Source organism: Eschrichtius robustus, chromosome 6, assembly GCF_028021215.1.
Source record: "Eschrichtius robustus isolate mEscRob2 chromosome 6, mEscRob2.pri, whole genome shotgun sequence".
Lineage (NCBI taxonomy): Eukaryota > Metazoa > Chordata > Mammalia > Artiodactyla > Eschrichtiidae > Eschrichtius > Eschrichtius robustus.
In genome coordinates, this window is record NC_090829.1 from 54,389,162 (window position 1) to 54,412,945 (window position 23,784).

Consider the following 23,784-nt stretch of genomic DNA (forward strand, 5'->3'; position numbering starts at 1 on the left):
ATTAATGGATTTAACCTTGCCAGCTGTAGCGGTGTTATTATGCAAATATTCTCTGAGTATTATGAAAGCCAACTGATTCTCTATAGAGAAAGTTGTTTCTTTCTTCCTGAAAATTCTAAGTGACTAGATAATTGACACATTGTATAACCATGTTAAGTGAAGGAAAAAAAAATATTTTCAGTAAATATACTGAGTTTCATTTTACGTTCCAATGTTTTCAGCAATTTACTGAGGCTTTTACTTAGAACAGTATTATTTAGCACAGTGAATTCAAGTGTCCAAAGACAACCTCCTAGAAAGAGAAGGAATGAAAAATATTGTATGCTTCTTTACTTTGTATTTTGCTGATTTTAATTCAGGGAGAAATTAAAATTTCCTTTAATGTAATTCAAGTGCAGTGGTCTGGTCATGCTGAATGTCTTCAGAGCAATGTATTTGCATTCTGATTCATGATGGACTAGAGAATTGTGCACTAATTATTTGATGGAGTTGAGAGCCGCTTTGGTTTTTAAAGCTGATCTTAGATTTATGCCACATATAAAACACTTACAGTTGAAAGTTCACTCTCAGTAATTGACTAATTGTGAAGATCACTCAAAGTGCTCTTCACTGGATTGAAGTTCCATGGCTAATGAAATCTTTGATGATTTAAAAATATTTAAAAAGAGAAAGTATAAGAGTGGGAACAGTGGTGGCTTCATTGTGATAAGGCTCTAGTTATTTGATGGGGAAAAGGGTGATCTTGGGAATTAGTTCAACCATTTTATATGAACAATTTGCATATATTATTTTTGGTTTTGTCATAGCCAGTATTCACCTTATGTGAGCTTTATATTATTAGGTCATATAAAATCAGTTTCTAAAAAGTAAACCCCAAAGTGTTTTGTAAGCCATTACAGACACATATGCAGATACTAAAGATTATAATAACTGCAGTTATATAATTGAAAGACTACTAGATTTGAAATCTGAAGTCCTAGATTTTTGTACTTTGGTTTTTTTAACCTCTTAAAGATCTTATCTTTGTCTGTAAGTAACAATGTCTGAAAGTAGATTAAATGAGACAATATATGTAGAAGAGCCTTATAAACTTTAAATCACAAGATAAATATATTATTATTCTTTAATGATGTTAATCTATATTTATGTTATTATCTTTCAGTAAAGTATTTACAAGTCAGCATTTCACCTCAAGCTAATAATTCTTATATTTGCATTCTAAACAAAATGTTTTGAAATTTTTATATTTCAGTTTTAAATTTGTTATCAAGTATTGTCATTATAGAAAAATATTTGTAAAAACTAACAATCATATTTAATAAGTATAACACTGCCATTATTTTTTAAAAACTCTGGTGTATATAATTATATTCATCAAAATTCTTGATTTGCGATGTAGTCATTATTTGTCATGCATGCCTTTTATGCTAGCTATCTATCCATCCATTCTTTTTTCCTATGTTTTTATAATACCTTTGTACCCACTATTCAACTTTTTTCTATGTAAATGCTTCTCCTCTATTATATCTCTCTGTCTTCCCCTAGTTCTGCAGTGACCCTATTCTGAAATGGGCATTTGTCATTTCTTCTCTTTCAACCCTCATGATTTGACACATATGTTTGTGTCCTTAAACAATATATTGTTTAGTTTTGCAGGCTTTTGAGCTTTATGATCCAATGTTGAATTTTCTCTCTTGGAACTTTTAAAATTCAACATTATATTACTTTGTCATTCATATCATAGTCATAATTAATGTAATTATACATAATATACATTACATTATACATACTGTTATTAATTAATTTTCACAGCTGAATTATTTTTCATCATGTGAATGTATCCTTATTGATTTAGCTTTTCTCCTGTTGATGACATTTGGTTTCTTATCTTTTATATATATATATATTTTTTTTGGTTTCTTTTCTTTTGTATTTCTAATATAGATAGTACTTATATACAGTCAGTTCTCATTATTCATGGTTGTTATGTTTTATAAAGTTGACTAGAACACTGAATTAGCCAATACTAAATCATTGCCCCTAAAAGAAATACAGGGTTAGGTTCCTGGGAGCCTTTGGTCACATTTTCCTAATCAATCAGTATATAACCTCGTTTTATGTGTGTTTCTGTTTAAAGACACCTTATGTGATGTATATTGTTGATTCGTTAACATTGAACTCATGTCCAACAGCACTATAACTCATGACTTACTGAAGCTTATCTAACACGTGTATTTTCTCCGTAAGGCATATTACAGCTTCTTGCACTTAGAAACACCAGACAGCACTTCAGCACTACACTTGGGGGCCATTATAGAGAGCAAAATCACACACAAACAAGAAGCACAAAAATGCAAAGTGTGTGGCACTAAATAGACCACAGAAAGGATGCTTGTTTATAGTATGAGAGCTGAAACAAGATGCAGAGGGACTCTTTATTCAACCTCAGCTGGGAATAGGATAGGATGTGTGCATAGGATGGTGTAAATTTTTGCCACTCTGTGCATGCATTTATCTTTGAATGACAACAGAAGCACAGCAGGATACAAATGAATTTTAGAGAATAGAAAATTCTATTCTATTTAGAAAACACAAAATTCATGAATAATCATATGTCTTTTACTGAAGTGCTTCTCTCAAGCACTAGCTTGGTAAAGGTCAGGTTCCTGAGCCCACCCCCTTAGATTTTGATTTAGTAGGTCTGGAGTGGGACCTGAGATTTTGGATTTCTAACTAGTTTGGGATGATGGTAATAATGCCAGTTCATGGAACACACTTTTCATAGCTATTTCTTAGTAAACAGATATAACAATTCTTTAAGGAATATGCCTTCCTGAAATTGCCAGTTCAAAAACTGTGCTAAATTGCTGAGCTAAATATTAAAGTATTTACCATTATAATGGGGAAGACCAAGACATGAAGTTAAACTATCAAAATTTTTATTCAAAAATTTTTTTAGGTTGTGGCTAATGCAATCACCACACGTACACACAAAATATGTCATATTAACAATGGAAAAGAAGAGAAAGAATTATTATATGCAGATGATTCAATCACAGGCCTGGAAAACTAAAAATTGGTTAGAACAAATAAACAAGTAAAGTAAATAGATTCCGGGAAAAGTGTCCAAATATCCATACCTATTTTTTTTTTTTTACCATCATGAGCCTTTAAAAATTGAAATGGAAAAAAAATCTTATTCATAATAATGAAAAAAGTTATAAAACAGTTAAAAGCATTTTACACAAATGGTCCAGAATCACAAAGTTTACTTTATGATATTGTTAAAGAATAGAAAATTATGTGAATAATTATAGATGCTTAATTGTTATGAAGACATGCTGTATTTCTATATGGAGTGATTTAACACAAATTAAAATTGGTCCCAAATTATTAAGGTGACATATCATCCCCTTTTTAAGGCTTAAGAAAGGCTTGGGAGGAGGAGAGATCAAGATGACAGAATAGGAGGACACTGGGCTCACTTCCTCTCATTAACACATCAAAACTACAGCTATGTATAAAGTGACTCTCAGTGAAATCAACCTGGGGACCAGCAGAAGAGATCTTCTACAACCAAGCCTATAAAGAATGATCCACAGGGAGTCTGGTAGGAAGGGAGGGGAAGTGGTCTGGTTGGGACCCACACACCTAGTGGAGGACAAAGAAGAGGAGAGGGATATCACAGGCTTGGGGATCCTTCGTGAAGAGCGATGGGTTTGAGCCAGATATTAGAACCCCATCTTTGGGGTCCAACATAGGGAAGATGAGCCCCCCTTAGCTGTTTTGAAAACCAGTAGGAATTATCACAGGACTGTAAGAAACCCAGACTTTACTTTTGAAGTGCATGTACATGGTGCAGAGGAAGCAGATTGAAAACTTCCTGGGGCCCTGGTTAGCTTGCCAGGACCACCCTAGTGTGCCCCCCAGCCTGCACCAGGTTACTGCTCCAGCATCTCTTGCTCCGGTGCTGCTCCCCATTAAGATGAAGGCTGCCATTGCCAATGACAGTTTGCACACTTGGAGGGAATGGACCTGGCTCTGCCTCTGACCAGGGCTGAGGCAGCCACTGCGAGCACTTGCTTTGGTGCACACACTCAGAATGGAGTGAGGCTAGCTCCAGGATGGAGACCACCATAATAGGAGCACCAGTCCCTACCCACACTGGGAAGGAAGTTCAGTTAGCTCCAGGGCGGAGACTACCATTAGCTGGAGTGCACGTACAAGTATAAAACTGGGAGGAGTGGGGCCTGCTCAGTGGTGTGGCACCAAACCCTCTGGCCCTGACCCAGCCTCTAAGCAAGACACACACACCAGGGAAAAAGTGAAATCAGCACAGACATGCAACCTCAAGCCCCTCAGTCCCTGGGCACAACTCCAACCAAGGCAGAGACTACCATTACACCCAGGAGAAACCCAACCTGTTCAGTGCTCCTGGTCCAGCCTCTTGGGCCCTAACCCCCCCTCCCATTAAGGTGATAATGGTCATCGAGCATAGGAGAGGCCCCAGTTTACACCTGGTTTTGGTGCTAGCCCCTCTGACTCCAGCACTACCTCCCACCAAGGTGGTGGCTGTCAGCACCACCCAGGAAAGACACAGCTCATGCTAATTCAGATGCAGCTCTCCCACCAAAGCCACTGGGCATGAGCAGATTGCATAGGGAAGCTACCATACAAGGACATGCCTTCAAGACTGGGAAATTAGGTGTCTGTTTTACTTTATTTCCTACAGATAAAAAAAGTTAAACAAAATGAGAAGACAGAGGAATATGTTTGAAACAAAAGAACAGAGAAAAAGCCCAATGAAACAGAGATAAATAATTCACTTGATAAAGAGTTGAAAGCGATAGTAATAAGAATGCTAACTGAACTGGGGAAAAGAATAAATTAATTCAGTGAGAATTTTAACAAACAACTAGAAAATATAAAAAAAAAACCAGTGAGAGATGAAGAATTCAGTAACTGAAATGAAAAATACACTAGAGGGAATTAATAATAGTAGATTAAGGGATACAGAAGAATACATAAACAATCTGGAAGACAGAATACTAGAAATCACCCAATGAGAACAGCAAAAGAGAAACAAATATTAAAAAAATGAGAATAGATTAAGGGATCTCAGTACAACATCAAACATACTAACATTTACATTTATAGGGTACCAGAAGGAGAAGAAAGGAAAAAAAGGGTAGAAAGAGAGGGGATGGAAAAGATATTCCATGCAAATGGAAATTACAAAAGCTAGAGTAGCAATACTCAAATCAGCAATACTCAATACTCAAAATGGACTCTGAAACAAAATCTATAATAAAAGACAAAGAAAAAGATTATATAATGATAAAGGGATCAATACAAGAAGAGGATATTAAAAAAAAAAAAGAAGAGGATATAACACTCATTAACATATATGCACCTAATACAGGAGCACCTTAGTATAGAAAGCAAATATTAACAGACATAAAGGGATAAACTGACAATAGTACAATAATAGTAAGAGACTTTAACACCCCACTTACATCAATGGACAGGTCATCCAGACAGAAAACCAATAAGAAACAGTGGCCTTAAGTCACACATTAGACAAGTTGGACTGACATATCTACAGGACATACCATCCAAAAACAGAATATACATTCTTTTCAAGTATACGTGGTATGATCTCTAGGATGGATCGCACGCTGAGACACAAAATAGGTCTCAACAAATTCAAGAGGATAGAAATTATATCAAACATCTTTTCCGACCACAACAGTATGAAACTAGAAATCAATTACAGGAAGAAAAATGGGAAAAACACAAAATGTGGAGACTAAGTAACATGCTACTAAAAAAACCAATGGGTCAACGAAGAAATTAAAGAAGAAATTAGAAAATACCTTGAGACAGATGAAAACCACAACTTTCCAAAATCTATGGGATGTAACAAGCAGATCTAAAAAGGAAAGTTATAGCGATCCTCAACAACCAAGAAAAACCTCAAACAATCTAACCTAACATCTAAAAGAATTAGGAAAAGAATAAACAAAGCCCAAAGTCAGCAGAAGGAAGGAAGTATGAAGATCAGAGATGAAATAAATAAAATAGAGACCAAAAAACAATAGAAAGGATCAGTGAAACCAAGAGCGTTTTTTTTTTTTAATTTTTGCTTTCACTGCTTTTTAAAAATTATTTTCAGTTGTCATATAGTGACTTTACAATGGTATGTTAGTTTCAAGTGTACAGAAAAGTAATTCAGTTATATATCTATATATACATATATATATATATTCTTTTTCAGATATTTTCCATTATAGGTTATTACAAGCTATTGAGTATAGTTCCCTGTGCTATAAAGTAGGTCCTTGTTGTTTACCTATTTTATATATAGTAGTGTGTATATGTTAATCTCAAACTCCTAATTTATCTCCCCTCCACAATCCCGCTATCTCCTTTGGTAACCATAAGTTTGTTTTCTGTGAGTGTGTTTCTGTTTTGTAAATAATTTTTTCTATCATTTTTTTAGATTCCACATATAAGTGATATGATATTTGTCTTTCTCTGTCTGACTTAATATGATAATCTCTAGGTCCATCCATGTTGCTGAAAAAATAAAAGAGCTGTTTTTTTGAAAAGATAAACAAAATTGATAAGCCTTTAGTAAGACTCATTAAGAAAAAAGAGAGAGGACACAAATAAACAAAATAAAAATGGAAAGAGGATAAATTACAACCGCTATCATAGACATACAAACAATCACTAGTGAATGCTATGAACAGGTATATGCCAACGAATTGGACAACCTAGAAGAAATGGATAAATTTCTAGAAACATATAATCTTTCAAGACGGAATCAGGAAGAAACAGATAATCTAAACAGACCAATTGCTAGTATTAAAGTTGAATTGATAATCAAAAACTCTCAACAAAAAAGTCCAGGACTGAACACCTTCACAGGGCAATTCTCCCAAACATATAAAGAAGAGTTAATACCTATAAGGGTATTACAAAAATTCAAGAGGAGGGAATACTCCCAAATTCATTCTACAAGTCCATCATTGCCTTGCTACCAAACCAGAAAAAGATACTACCAAAAAAAAAAAAAAAAAAAAATTACTGGCCAGTATCCCTGAAGAATTTAGATGCAAAAATTCTCAACAAAACATTAGCAAATCAAATTCAACCAAACAGTATATAAAAAGGGTCATATGCCATGATCAAGAGAGATTTATTCCAGGAGTGCAAAGATGGTTCAATATCTGCAAATTAATCAATATGATACGCCATATTGACAAAATGAAGGATAAAACTCACATGATCACTTAAATAGATGCAGAAAAGCATTCAATAAAATTCAACACCCATTCATGATAAAAAACTCTCAACAAAGTTGATACAGAGGGAATATATTTCATTATAACAAAGGCCATTTATGATGAACCCAATGTTAACATCATACTCAATGGTGAAAAACTTAAAGTTTTTCCTCTAAAATCTGGAACAAGACAAGAATGCATACTATTGCCATTTCTATTTAACATAGTGTTGGAAGTTCTAGCCATAGCAATCAGACAAGAAAAAGAAAGAAGAAGCATCCAAATTGGATGGGAAGAATAAAACTGTCATTATGTGCAGATGAATGATACTATGTATTGAAAAAAAACTAAAGTCCCCAACAAAATACTATTAGAATTAATAAACGAATTCAGTAAAGTTTTAGGATACAAGACTAATATACAGAAATCTGTTGCTTTTCTGTACACTAATAATGAAATGTCAGAAAAAGGAAGCAAGAGACAATCCCATTTACAATCACATCAAAAAGAATAAAATACCTAGAAATAAACTTAACCAAAGAGGTGAAAGATCTTTGTTCTGAAAGTTTATGACATTGATGAAGGAAATTAAAGATGATACAAATAAATGAAAGATATTCCATGTTCATGGATTGGCAGAATTAATATTGTTAAGATGTCCATACTACCCAAAGCAATTATTACTCTCCCTATCAAAATACCATGAGTTTCTCAGAACTAGAACAAATAATCCTAAAATTTGTATCAAACCGCAGAAGACCCTGAATAGCCAAAGCAATCTTGAGAAAAAAGAATAAAGCTAAGGGTATTACGTTCCTTGACTTCAGGCTATACTACAAAGCTATAATAATCAAAACAGTAAGGATTCTGGAACAAAAATGACACATAGATCAATGGAACAGTTTAGAGAGCCCAGAAATAAACCTATACAAATATGGTCAACTAATGTACAGCAAAGGAGGAAAAAATAAAAAATGAGGAAAAGACAGTCTCTTCAATAAGTAGTGTTGGGAAAACTGGACAGTAACATGTAAAAGAAAGAAATTAGAACATTTTTCTCACACCATATACAAAAGTAAACTCAAAGTGGATTAAAGACCAAATGTGAAACTGGAAACCATAAAATTTCTAGAAGAAAACATAAGCAATACACTCTTTTTTTTTTTTTTTTTTTTTTTGTAGAAGTGATATATTCTTGAAGTAGAGGATAGGACCATATAAACCCCCAGGTCACTTCTAATAGTAGATTCCTTCTTTTTACAATGTTTTGCCTGATTTTCATCTTTCTTCCCCTTCTTACTCTTTTCCTTTTCCTCTCCTTATAGCTAACCCTCACCCTAAAAAAGCAAAAAATGTGCCAAGTCCCTGCAGAAGCATTCCAATGAATTGGGATCTAGGAAGTAGAATCTGAACTCTTTAACCTAGTGTTATAAATTGATAGCCCACAGACGTGTTTTGACTGAGGTTCAGTTTTTTAAAGTTGGGAAATTTCATAGCAATACACTCTTTTACATAAGCCTTAGCAATTCCTTTTTTGGATCTCTCACCTCAGGCAAGGGAAACAAAAGCAAAAATAAACAGATGGGACCTAATTAACCTTAAAAGTTTTTGCATAACAAAGGAAACCATCAACAAAATGAAAAGACAAGCTACTGAATGGGAGAATATATTTGCAAATGATTTATCTGATAAAGGGTTAATATCTAAAATATATAAACAGCTCGTGCAATTCAATATAAGAAAAACAAACAACTTATTAAAAACTTGGCAGACCTAAGTAGACATTTTTTCAGAGAAGACATACAGATGGCCAACAAGCACACTAAAAGATGCTTAACATCACTACACATCAATGAAATGCAAATCAAAACCACAGTGAGGTATCACCTCACATCTCTTAGAATGGCTCTTGTTAAAAAGGCAATAAATAATAAATGTTGGCAAGATGTGGAGAAAAGGGGACCCTCATGCACTGTTGGTGGGAATGTAAATCAGTATAACAATTATGGAAAACGCTATGGAGTTTCCTCAAAAAATTAAAAATAGAACTACTATATGATCTAGCAATTCTACTCTTGGGTATATATTTGAAGAAACTGAAAACACTAATTAGAAAAGATATATGCACCCCAATGTTCATAGCAGCATTATTTACACTAGCCAAGATATAGAAGCAGTCTAAGTGTTCATGAACAAATGAATGAATAAATAAGCTGTGGTTTTATATACATATATATAAACCAAAATATTACTCGGCCATAAAAAAGAATGAAATTTTGCCATTTGCAACAACATGGGCCTACCTGGAGAGTATTATGCTTAGTGAAGTTAAGTCAGACAGAGGAAGACAAATACTGTATGTTTTCACTTATATGTGGAATCTAAAAACTAAAACGAATGAATATAACAAACTGGAAACAGATTCATTGATACAGAGAACAAACTGCTGGTAACCAGTTTGGAGAGGGGTGGAGGGAGGGAAAAGATAGGGGGAGTTAATTAAGAGATACAAACTACTAGGTATAAAATAAATAAGATACAAGGATGTAATGTACAGCACAGGGAAACTAACCAATATTTTATAATAACTTTAAATGGAATATAATTTATAAAAATATCAAATCACTATGTTGTACACCTAAATCTAATATTACATTGTAAATCAACTATACTTCAATAAAAATATGTTAATAAAAAAGGCATGGGAGTGTACAGTGGACTGTTTACATTGGTTACTTAAAGGTGGTGGGACAGGAAGTGGTACAGAATGCTAACTATGCTTTATACATCTCTGTATTGAGTTGTTTCAATAAGCTTTTTACTTTTGTCAAAATGTAGTAGGAATTTTTTGTAATTATGTGTGGACTTGGATGCAGATAGACTCTATACTTATCTGTGCTTATTCTTTATTTACTAGTTAGATTGAGAAAGACACTTCACCTGTCTAATCCTCAATTTCTGTATCTTTAAAGTGGAGATGATAATGATTATTCTCTTCATGTGGTTGATGTGAGGATTAAATGAGCTGTATGAAAATTCAAGAACATAAATAATTTGACAGAGTGTACACTCTTAGTAAGTGGAAATCATTCTGTCTTGGATAAAAGGGGCCTTATTCTAATAGTGCTCCTTGCCCAGTCTGCTTATGTCTATTTAAGTTTCCCCCAGGAAGCTACGGTGTAGGGGAAAGGACTGTTTCGGGTCTTAAAGGCATGGAGCACTGAATTTAGTAAGTTTGAATGTAGGATTGACACAATACTGTATAAATAATAATGTTTTAAAAAATAGGTGATAACCAAGCTGTTATTTAATCTTCATAAATTTTTATTATAGGCAGCCTGACATATTTACATCTGTGACCAATTATAAAATAATTGTTAAACCAGTCAACCTGTCAGAGTTGAAATGTTGATATATCTTAAGTTACATGGGTACCTGTTTTTTGTTAATTTATCTAAAATGCATTATATTCCTGGCATATGACTAGAAATTTATTTTGGGAGAAGATGCAGTCTCTTAGTGCTTCCTGGTTGTCCAAAATGGCTTGATGAAATATGGACTTGGGATAGTGATTCTCATCTGTGAAATGCATGGAGATTGAAAGTACTTAATCTTCAGAGCATGACCACTGGCATATATATCATTTGACTTCATATTTTGATAGTGTGTTTTTGTTCATTTTCAAAATATCTCATTCTTGAAGCACACTAAAGAAGATAACTACATATTTCCTACTGAGGGATAATGTCACAATTTCAGTTCATAATTAAAAATTACTTCATAGCAATTCCTTTTACAATATTTCAAAGTGTTATTGAAACGTGTTTTGTTTCCTTTCAGTAGATTTAAATGCACTTTGATTTGCATCATCTGTGATAGATATTTAGCCTTACAGTTAATTTCCCATTTGAAAGCACCTCAACATTTGAAAGGGAATATGTTTCCTCTTTTAATTCAAGCTGCCAGATGTTAGGGAAACTCATGGATATGGAGTGTTCTGTGGTAGATATCATTTGAGAATCTTTTGCCGTGTGTCTTCCCTTGTTTCATTTCCCAGGCATGTTCCAGTGTCTTTTTTCAAAATGGCACTCACTTCCATTCAGAAGGGCACTACTTTAAGTGTATTTGTTTTTCATTTTTATTGTTTTGTTTCTTTGTGTGTTTTGACAGTTGTCTGAAAACAGATATTCGAGAAAGGACTCCTGATTTCACCCAGATATTACAGTTTTACAATTTACTTGACCACCATTTTATGAAGAAGTGTATCATTATTATAGCTTATTTTATTTTCCTTATTTTATTTTAAATTTGGAAGTCTAAGCTCAACTGGTAATGTCTGCTTTTGGATATTTTGTACCATGTTCAAAATTGCTACCCTGAAGACTTAAAATGCATACAATAACATGCTACTTAGAAAATAGTATGATGATATTATCTGAATTTTGGTCATGAGATTTTAAAAAAAGAATGTGACAAACTGTGCAAATAAATTTTTCATTCACTGTTGAAATGTTTTTAAAATGACAAAACTAGATGCTGTGTGTACTAGTGAGGAAAAACAGACATAGAACTCACATATTCAAGGGTGGCCTCATATATCTTACATTCTAATGGGGATACTAATATTAATCAGATAAAATCACACCAAAAAATAGGGGGGAGGGACAGTTTCCTTAAAGGATGGGTTGGACTTAGTTAAGTGAGGGGAGGAGGAAAACGTATTTCAGGTAAAAGGTACAGAGTAAGTAGAAGGCACTGAGGGATTGAGGGCATGCTGAATGGATGGGCTCTGAGAGACAGAGGGGAAGCAAGGAGAGACGAGAGAGGTAAGCAGGGCCAGACAGTCTTACAGAAAATTAAAACTGTGACTCAAGGAGAACCAGTACCTGGGACATAGAACTCAATGACTGTTAGATTCCTTTTCAATGTCAGTAGCTACCCATAGTCAGTTAATCATTATCTGAGGTTTCCATGTGTAACACATACACACACACACCCTGCTACATATACAAATTTAAGACAAACTTTTACAATTATGTTGATGATTAAGAAGAGCATAATTATTTTATATGGTATAAATTTAGATGTCCTCTAATTCATTCCTTTTTCTCCCTTAGAAACTTAACAGAAATTGTAGCTAGCCAGTCCAAGATGAACCTAAACATTAATTTTTATATTAAAATTTAACTATCTCTCCATGTTATCGACTATATGATTATAATTTGTATATCATAGTAGAATATTCATTTCCTTCATTTTAAACTAATGACTAATTTAAATTTTAAATATTGCCTGTAATTAATTTTCATAGCTAATAAAGAAATACTGAACATCTTACCAAGTTGAAGTTGAATAAGCTCTCCTATTACTGAACACAGTAATACCACGCATATTAGCAGCAGGACTTATCAGGCACTGGGGCTTCAGAATGCTTTCCGTCTATCATGGAATAGTTCTTCAGTTCCTTCTGAAAATAGCTCCTCACTGCTGTTCTTCTCCTTATTATTAGATGTAGTCTATATGTAGGATGTTTCAGTTCTAAAATTGAAGACAATTATTATCTTGATAATTGGGTATACTCCTGTGTAAACGTGCATATCATGTAAATCTCTCAGCATCAGCTTATTGATTTTTTTCAGGGTCAAAATTAGAAGCACCATCAATAATCTCCATACAACAAAATGCTGTGCATGGTGCAAAGGATTTATTCGCTGAGTTGAACCTTACAATAAGGGGAAAGCATAGTTAATAGGATGAGTACCTTTAGTGATATGAGAGCAGATTTAACGAGTAGGCTCATGATATTTACGTCTTAATCATGTTATTTTTTTCTTTTATAATGTGCTGACATGAGAAATCATTTTCTAGTTTTTTTTTTCTCAATAACGCTTTAATTTCTCCTCCCAGCTGGACACAGTGCTTAAAGTGGTCTCCACTACTCAGAAATTACTTCCACGTTTATATTCTTCTTCTTTTTGGTGGTATCACGGTCCCTATCTCCAGGCTCGCCCACATTCTCCAGAGGAGCTTTGGCCTTCTTGTCCTTTTTCTTTTCCTTCTTGACCAACTGTGGAGCCACTGGAGATGTTTCTGTCGCTTTCATTTTCTTGCTTCCGATTTGGGGTTTTTACTGCTTTAGCAGCTGCCTGTGGGGCTTTTACTGCTTTGGCCATGACCTCTCTCTGGCAAGTAATATCTGGCAAGTCCAAAGCCACCATCAAAATACTGATGCTAGACAGAAGAACTTACCACTTACTGTTGCAGATTGACTCCCTCTAGAGACCCAGGAGCCAGACTAGAAAGGGATAACTGTCTACTGCTCATTTTCTATTTTACATTCTGTATTTTATCATTGTGAAAACAAATATTTTAAAATATATTAAATTTCAATTATTTTATATATTCTACTTATTCTGGCATGCCTACTTGATGTTAGACTCAAAAAGAAGCCCAAAATATCCACTTAAATACAAAATTCAAGATAAATGGACATTTAACCAGAGGTAAGAATATAAAAATTGAACCTATTATAACCACATTATTTTCTCTAGTTTTAGTATACTTTATTTCAAAACTGTATATAATAAGGGTGTCAGGATAAGTTAAGAAGGAAAAAAAACTAATAAAAAATATAAAGAAGTACCAAATATTACATAAACCTTAGTTCCCTAATACAATTATAATTTATACATATTTATAGATTGGTATAGATAGATATAGATTGTGTGTGTGTGTGTGTGTTTGTGTGTAATTAAATATATTACTTTTTAACATTTTTCAGCCATTTACTATTTCCTGAACTTTGGCCTGGTAATAAAAAAAGAAAAGAATGAGAAGAATGTAAGAAACTTCTACAAAAGAAAATGTTAGTTCAACTTGACAATTTTTAATCTTCCTTTAACACTTCATCATACTGTGCGTGCAATTTAAAGTGAAAATGAGAATTCGTTTTTTCAGAGCTATAGAGTGTTCAAAGCTTGGGTTGTTTAAAGTAGCTTTGGTTTTTAAGATTGTATTAGGGAGAGTTTTTAAAGAAACATTCATTTCAATTTTTAATTTAATTTTTATTAGGTTTCAATGCATTACATTTAGGGAATATATGTTTCAATTTTTTTTCTTTTTCTCTCATATACAGGTACTTATTAAAAGAGGTTTCCCATTTCAGCCAATAATTTTACATGTTAAAATCACACACCCTCCTTACACACAAAATTCTTTGTATATATTAGATTCTCATGTTTCTCTCTAATAATAGGACCTTGAAATCAAAAATGGTATTACTTATAAAGTTATAGAACCCACATTCTTTATGCTTTTAGAATTTGTGGAGAGTCAAGTATGGTAACTAGTAAATATTACCTTTACCTGATCAACCGAAATTACAGATTAACTGTTTGAACACAACTAATGATTTTTCAAAATTCTCAAAATAATAAGTAGCCATAGGCCCTTGCAAAATAACAGTTTACAAACATATAACTGCCATTCATAAGTTAAGCTCATCTATTCATTGAAATTATTTCTTCAAGTGTCTGTTAACCTTATTATAAAATTGAATTTGTTTGTAAGCTTCTTTGAGTAACTGCATGCAGTCATAATGAACACAACTGAATTTCTTTAAAATATTCAGACTTTTCAGTTGTTTCTAAGATCCTCACCTAGATTACTGAGTTTTTTTCTGTATTATTTAAGTAAAATAATCAAATTAAGCAATGTTTCTGTTTTTTATAGTTTTCTAAGACTAATATGGCAGCTCATTGAAGAGAGGCTATCTCTCAGGATTGTGTTCTATAATTTGTAGATGGTATCTGGGCAGTCATATGTTGATTAAATGTGTGGTTCTTTTAAAATTCACTACATACTCCTGATCAAAATTCTTTGAAAACTATGAATGGAACTTTATTTTCTTATCCTTGTAAGGAATCTGACTCAAACCAACAAGTATATCATGTTTAACAGTGAGAAATTAGGTAAATTCCTATTAAGCAGAAAAAAAGACAAGGGTTTTCTTGTCACCTGGCCACTGTGATAAAGTAGATCTTAGAAAAAAAGAGTACTTTGCTTCCGGATTGTTATTCTTAGTTAAAGTATGTTGATTTCTTCTCACTCTATAAATAATTCCTGGAGACAGTTCTTTGTGGGGAAAAAAATTAATTTTGGAGTTTGAATCCAGCACTAACTACTTAAACTTGTTTGAAGACAATTAACATGTTTTCAGAATTGTCATCTATAAATGGGTTACAGCATCAACAACAGAAATCTATGTCACAGAGTTGTTACAAGAACACACCGAGGATGACATATGAAAGCACTTTATAAGTGGCAGAGCAATAATAGACTTGGTATAATTATTAACAGAAATAATGAAAACACAAAGCATATTATTTATTTTTCACTAATTATGCACTTGTTTTATTTCCCCTCATGCACTACACATTCTGCTTGCCCATATTATTTAGTATTCCTTCTAAACATGCTGCATTTTCTGCCCACTCTGCCTTGACATTTTTGTTAGTTTTTTCCCTATGCCTGGATTGCCCTTTTTCTATTATCTCTGTTCATTAAAATAGTCCTCAGCCGTCAAGATCCATATGAATACCAATTATCCCATGAACTAGTCTTTAAATTCCCCACTCCTGCTTTCTTTTCTAGTTGGAGCAATCTCTTCCTCTTCTGTCCATCATGGAGTTTCTCCCACTATTTTTTATTAATTACTATCTCATTCTGCCTCGAAATCCCTTGCTTCTGCAGTGTAGTCTGTTAATCAGCAGTATGGACATCACCAGGGAACTTGTTAGAAATGCAGAATTCCAGGGCTATGCCTTAGACCAAGATCCTGGGTGATTCCCATGCATATGACGATTTGAGAAGCACTGCCCTAATTCATTGTAAACCCCTTGGAGGCGGGGGGGCATGGTGAATGGACAGCTTCGCTGTCTTGCCTCAGTTCCCTCCACAAGGCTCTGCGTCATCCAGTGCTTTGCACATAATAGGTGTTCAGTAAATCGGTGTTGTGTTGAACTGAATTTTACTTTTATTATTTTGAAGTCAGAAAAATCCAGTTTAGGAAAACTCAAATGTTAGGAAAGGATGTTCCAAAGTCAGAGCAGGAAGAAAGATATTCATTACTGATGCCACTCATGTCAACTAATCAATATTTCTTGGTCATCAACTACTACTGTACTTTTTCATGCATAAAATATTAGTATGGATCCTTGATCTTATAAAAAAAGATCTTCAGTCTAACCTTCACCTTCAAAAAATTCGTTTAGATAACTGAATCAAAACATGGTTGCTTTGTCATCCTTGTAAATATTTAATATATGCTATTAAAAGTCATGACAGTACTTTAAGGCACTGTACCTCCAAAAATGACTGGTAAATATCAAGATGTGATTTCATTAAATTATTTAAACAGATCAATTCATCATTTGTCTTGATTGTCTATAAAATACCATAAGCAACATTTTCTCATTTATAATTAAAGATGATTTTATACTGTAAGATATTTTCCAGTGTATGATTTTAAATCATTTGTGATATTTTCCTTTTACATACTTAATTTACAGTATTTTTCTGTGTAGAACTCCATTAAAAATTTAAAAGGGTTTTGAGTACCATTAAGTCACATTTACCTGTCTGTATTCACTAATTGCTGTGGGTTAAATTAAGCACATTTTTAATTGTAGGTGGTTTCTTCCATTGCCTAGAAAGTTGCAAGTGTGCTTCTCTCACTATCAGCTGATATGTGCTTAGGGAACAGAAACTAATTTTAACATTAGCACAAGCAAAATGTAATTAGGATGGCTAATCTGCTGAAAACTACCCCCAGCTAAAATCCCTTTTTTTATGTAATGCCATTTTAATGGAAATGGCATTTTTATGAAACACAAGTGACAAAGACATGAATGATGCCTGTGAGCCTTTTATTTAATTTCGTGTGTTCCCTAATTTGTTACTAAAGGGAGAGTAGGAGCACTCCACTCCTACCATTTTGGGTATGAAATTGATTTTTAAAGTAGAATTTTTAATGTAAAGACTCAATTTTACTTAAAATAATTGTTTAAAATAACAAACCTAAGTCATAATTGATTCTCTAAAAGGGCAATGTGTGTGTGTGTGTGTGTGTGTGTGTATGGCATGACAACCATAAGTAGAAGGGCTTTGGGAATTATGTTTTCATCACTGCCCTTTTTCATTAATGTGGATGATTGAAACTGACGTTACTTGTGTGACTTTCCTTTCATTTTCTTTTAAGAATAGATACTCTGAATTTAGGGTTTGGATATTAAGGGCAATGAAAGGGATTAATAATTCTCTTAGAAATAACAACTATTATTACTACCACCATTTATGAGTTCTTAGTTTATGCTAGGAACTATACTAAATATTTCAGGCTTTTCTTATTTGATGCTATAACAATTTTGTGAGAATATTCTCATTGCATAGATTATAAAGACTCAAGCTCAGGGACTTTAAGAGACAACTAGTAAATGAATGGACCATTTGGGATTTGGTTCCCTTGTAGCCTAAAGCCAATTTAATATTCTTAACCAATAGGCTCTAAAGACTCAATAAAAATACTTGATTCTTAATGCTATGCTAGAAACCACAATGACAGAGTAACATGCACACCTGTCACCATTTTTCTCTTGCATTGTTTCTGAAATGAATTTGGGGCTTTAATTTTTGTGTTACTAGAGTGTGGTTTAAATTTGAGAGACTTGCTTTGAAATCCAAAATTATGTAAATGTTCAAAACCTTCTGTGAAATATAGGAAACACAACTGTGCTTTTTACCTATAGACCTGTGCTTAGGTGAGACCAAGTAATTGTCTAACTAAATGGTCCTCAGAAAGCAATGCTAATAACTTACTCAATTCTTTGTCAAAACTCAAGTTCTTTCTGAAATGATTCTCCTTCTAAATTTAACAGTTTCTTTATTTTGCTAACCCAAGCTGATTTCACCTTTTGACTTTAATTTGAATATGATAAACGTTATAATAATCTGAATTTTGATATTACAACCCATTTCAGAGATTAAAGCATTTTGATTAAGACACTCAGCACTTTGGCTTCATGAAATAAGTGGAGAGTTAGTAATTACAAAATTAGTCATGTGGATCCATGTTCTGCCACTTACCAAGTGTATCTACTAGGGCTAGTGCTTGTAAGCAGTGAGGTGCCAAAGTAAAACTCATAGAAGGGTCACAGAGGAGCATCACTGGATATTTTAATTTTTCAAGGAAAGCACAAAGGTGCTTGACATCTGTCGGACATCTATTGAATACTATGCAAACTACTAGCTCAAAGAAGTTCATTGTTTTAGCATTAGATTGTACTGTATCGCTTTTGATGCTATCATATATTTACAAAGCTGTATTTTAAGTTTGCTTGTTAAAAGCAACTACCATATGAATAACAATGTACAATGGGAAATGAGAGTGGTGATGTCCAGTATGATTTCAATGTTTGAGAAGTGTGGCCCAAAAGGAACACAAATTCCATTAGTAGATAATTGTGGTTATTTAAGAATGAAATTTAAAAAAATACCTTCTTTAAATTGTGTGTATTTTTTTCCAATCAGCTACTAAGATTATTAGGATATAAATACTTATTAAGTAGTTTGGATCTAATTACTTAAAATATGGAGCTGTTAACATATTTCATTATATATAATGAAATATAATTCACATGCCATACAATTTTCTCATTTAAAGTCTACAATTATTAGTTTTTACTGTTATTCACAGATTTGTGCAATCATCACCAAAATCGATTTTAGATGATTCTTATCATCCCTTGAAGAAATGCCATACCCACTGTCAGTCATTCTTCATTTCTCCCCAGCTTCCAGCAATTACTAATCTACTTTATGTCTCTATAGATTTGCCTATTCTGGATTTTCCATCTAAATGGAATCATTTAATATGTTGTCTTTTGTGACTATCTTCTTTCACTTAACATAATGTTTTCTAGGTTCATTCATGTTGTAGTGTGTATCACTATTTCATTATATTTTATTCCTGAATTATATTCTATTTTTAAGTACATTCAATTTATCCATTCATCATTTGATGGGCATTTGGATTATTTCCATTTTATTCCACATGGAATAAAGCTGCTATGAATATTTGTGTACCAATTTTTGTGTGAACATATATTTTCACTTTTCTTGACTATATAGAGTGAAATTAAAGAGTCATGACCCTATATTTACTTATTTGAGAAACTGCCAGGTTGTTTTCCAAAATATTGCATCATTTTGTATTCTCACCAGCAGTGTATCAGTGTTCCAATTTCTCCACATCCTCACCAACACTCATTATTATATATTTCTTTGGTTAGAGCCACCCTAGTAGGTATAAAGTGGTATCTCATCTTGGCTTTAATTCACATTTCTCTAATGGTTAATGATCTCTTAATATGCTTATTGGCAATTTGTATGTATTTAGAGAAATATATATTCAGATCCTTTACCCATTTCTTAATTGGATTGTCTTATTATTATTGAATTGTAAGGGTTTGGATACTTATGTATAATCTGAACACAAGTCCCTTATTAGACGTTTGATTTGCAAATATTTTCTCCTATGTTGTCTGGTCTATTTTCATTTTCTTGATGGTATCTATTGAAACACAATTTGTTTTTAATTTAATGAAGTCAAATTTATGTAGTTTGTCTTTTGGTATCATATTTAAGAATGCTTTCCCTAATCCTGAGGTCATGGAAAATTTCTCCTATATATTCTAAGTGTTTTATTGTTTAAACTCTTACATTTAAGTCTATGATACAACTTTGAGTTGAGTATGGTATGAAGAAGGGATTCAGATTTATTTTTTTGCATATGATGTCCTGTTTCACCAACACCATTTGTTGAAATGAATTTTCTTTCCTTATTGAATTGTCTTGGCTCCCTTGTTAAAATCAATTGACTAAAACTGTGAGGGTTTATTTCTGTATTTCCAATTCTATTCCATTGACCTCTGTATTTATCCTTATGCCAGTACCATACAGGCTTGATTTATAGACAAAGTCTGTGACTTTGTAGTAAGTTCTGAACTCAGGAAGTGTGAATCCTCCATCTTTGTTCATCTTTTTCAAGATTGTTTTGTTTATTCTGGGTCCCTTAAATTTTCATATGAATTTAGGATCAGCTTGGCCATTTGAGCAAAGAAGTCAGCTGCAATTTTGACGGGAATTACATTGAATCTGTAAATCAATCTGAGGTATAATGGCTCAATAATATTAAGAGTTTCAACTCATGAATATGGGATGTCTTCCCATTTATTTAGATATTCTTTAATTTCTTTCAATAAATTTTTGTAGTTTTCACAGAAAAAGTTTGTACTATTTTTGTTAAATTTATTTCTAAGTATTTTATTAGTTATATTATGTTGTAAATATAATTGTTTTCTTAATTCCGTTTTTGGACTGTTCGCTGGTAATTTATAGAAATATTATTGATTTTTAATATTGATCTTATATGCTTCAGTTTTGAACTCATTTATTACTTCTTATATATATTTTTTATTGTGGTAAGGACAATTAACATGAGCTCTACTCTCTTAAGATATTTTTGATGGTACAAGACAGTATTGTTAACTACAGGCCCAATGGTATGTTGTAGATCTCCAGAGCTTAATAATCTTGTATAACTGAAACTTTATACCTAATGAATAACAGCTCACCATTTCCTCCTTACCCCAGTCCCTGGAAACCACAATTCTACACTTTGCTTCTATGTGTTTGACTTTTTTATATACCTCATGTAAGTGGAATCATGCAATATGTTTCCTTCAGTGACTGGCTTATTTCACTTGGCATAATGTCTTCAAGGTTCATCTATATTGTTGCATGTGGCATGATTTCCAGCTTTTCTTAAGGCTGAATAATATTCCATTGTGTATATATACACCTTTTCTTTGTCCATTCCTCCACTGATGGACATTTAGTTGTTTTCCATTATCTTGGCTATTGTGGATAATGCTGCAATTCACATGGGAATGTAAATAGCTCTTTGAGATATTAATTTCAATTCTTTTGGATAAATATCCTAAAGTGGGATTGCTGAATCACATGGCATTTCTGTTTTTAATTTTTTGAGGAGACTCCATATTGTTTTCCATAATGGCTTCATCATTCTACATTCCCATCAAGAGTATACAAGGCTTTTGTTTTCTTCACATCTTCACCAACACTTGTTATTTATTATTGTTTTTTAATAATAGCTATCCTAAGGTATGAGATGATATCTCATTGTGGTTTTGATTTTCATTTCCCTGATGATTGGTGATATTGAGTAATCAATGCAATTCCTATCAAAAGCCCAGTGGCATGTTTTAAGACAGGAATAGAAAAGCAATCCTAAAATGTATATGAAACCACAAAGGACCTCAAATAGCCAGACCAATCTTGAGAAAGAACAAAGTGGAGGCATCATGCTGCCTGATTTCAAAATATATTACAAAGCTACAGTAACTAAAACAGCTAGGTACTGACATAAAGACAGACACATACACCAATGTGACAGAATAGAAAGCCTCTAAATAAACTCCTGAATTATATGGTCAACTGATCTTCAACAATGGTGCCAAGAATAAACAATGGGGAAAGGATAGTCTCTTCAACAAATGGTGTTGGGGAAAACTGAATATACACATGCGAAAGGATGAGTTCAGATCCTTACTTTACACCATACACAAAAATCAACCCCAAATGGATTAAATACTTAACTGTAAGACATGGACATATAAAACTCTTTGAGGAAAACATAGGGGAAATGCTTCATGAAAATGGTCTTGGTAATGATTTCTTGAATATGATGTCAAAAGCACAGACAAAGAAGGAAAAACAGAAAAGTGGGACTATGTCAAACTAAAAAACTTCTGCATAGCAAAGAATATAATTAACAGTGAAAAGGCAACCTCTAGAATGGGCGAAAAAATTTGCAAACTATAGATCTAATTAGGGATTAATATCCAAAATATATAAGGAACTCCTTCAACTCAATAGCAACAACTCTAAAACCTGACTGAAAAGTGAGCAAAAAACTTGAATAGACATTTCTCCAAAGAAGACACACAAGTAGCAATCTGGTATATTTAGTTTGCACTTCTTTTTCTAAGTTCTTGAAGTGGAAGTTTAGGTTATTTATTTGTAATCTTTCTTCTTTGATAATATAGGTGTTTACGGTTATAAATTTCCACTTAAGCACTGCATTAACAGCATCTCATAAGTTTTGGTATATTACATCTTCATTTTAATTTTCATTTATCTCAAGCTATTTTCTATTTTTCTTGTGATTTCATCTTTAAACCATTGTTTATTTAGGAGGGTATTGTTCAATTTCCACACATTTGTGAATTTTCCGAATTTTTTTCTGTTACTGAAGTCTAGTTTCATTCCACTGTAGTTGGAGAACATACTTTGTTTGGTTTTAATCATTTAAATTTATTGAGGCTTGTTTAATGCTCTAGTATATGGTCAATTCTAGAAAATATTCTTAAGAAGAATGTGTGTTCTGTTGTTGTTTGGTGAATTATCCTATACATGTATTAGGTCTAGTTTATCATTCAGTCTTCTATTTCCTTATTGAACTCCTGCTGGTTGTTCTGTGCATTATAGAATGTGAAGTCTCCAAGTATTATTGTCTATTTCTTCCTTTATCCTGTCAGATTTTACTTTGTATTTTTGGGAACACTATTTTAAGGCACATATATACTTTTTATATTGTATTTTCTTGATAGTTTGACCCTTTTATTAAAATAAAATGTCCTTCTTTGTTTCTAGTAACATTTTTTTTGTCTTAAAATCTATGCTGTCTAATATTACTATAGCCACTTCAGCTTTCTTATGGTTGTTGTTTGCATGATACATACATAATTACCATCCTTTTATTCTCAAATAATTTGTATTTTTAAATATAAATGGCTTTTGTAGACAGCATATAGTTGGATCTTGTTTTATCCAGTCTGACAAACTCTGTCTTTTGATTTGAGTTTCAAATCCATTCACATTTAATGTTTTCTATATAGTTTTTGATATAGTTGGATCTATATCTGCCCTTTACTTTTGATTTTATGTAACTCTCATGGGTTTTTTATTCCTCTGTTCCTCCCTTACTTCATATTTTTGAATTAAGCAAATAATTTCTGATGTAACATTTTAATTCCTTGAATGAGTTTTTTCTTATATTTTTTTGAGTTATTTTCTTAGTGGTTTCTCTAGAATTTAACCATATTTATCTCAATTTATTATAATCTACTTCAGATTTATGCTTAATTCTGTGAGATATAGAACATTTACTCCTTTATAGCTGTATTTCCTCTCTTGCATTTTGTGCTATTATTATTTTATTTTATTTTATTTTATTTTTGTAACATCTTTAGTGGAGTATAATTGCTTTACAATGGTGTGTTAGTTTCTGCTTTACAACAAAGTGAATCAGTTATACATATACATATGTTGCCATATCTCTTCCCTCTTGTGT

At 32.8% G+C, this 23,784-nt stretch overlaps 1 protein-coding gene and 1 non-coding gene across 15 annotated transcripts in view; one reads left to right on the forward strand and one right to left on the reverse strand.

The window, feature by feature from the left end:
* Positions 1–23,784, forward strand: part of NAALADL2 (N-acetylated alpha-linked acidic dipeptidase like 2) — a 1,511,782-nt gene that overhangs the window by 244,912 nt on the left and 1,243,086 nt on the right. The gene's annotated exons all lie outside the window — the stretch shown is intronic.
* LOC137766864 (small nucleolar RNA SNORA56) lies at positions 13,483–13,611 on the reverse strand. Its single transcript, XR_011074397.1, has one exon. It is a non-coding gene; the product is annotated as a small nucleolar RNA SNORA56 (small nucleolar RNA).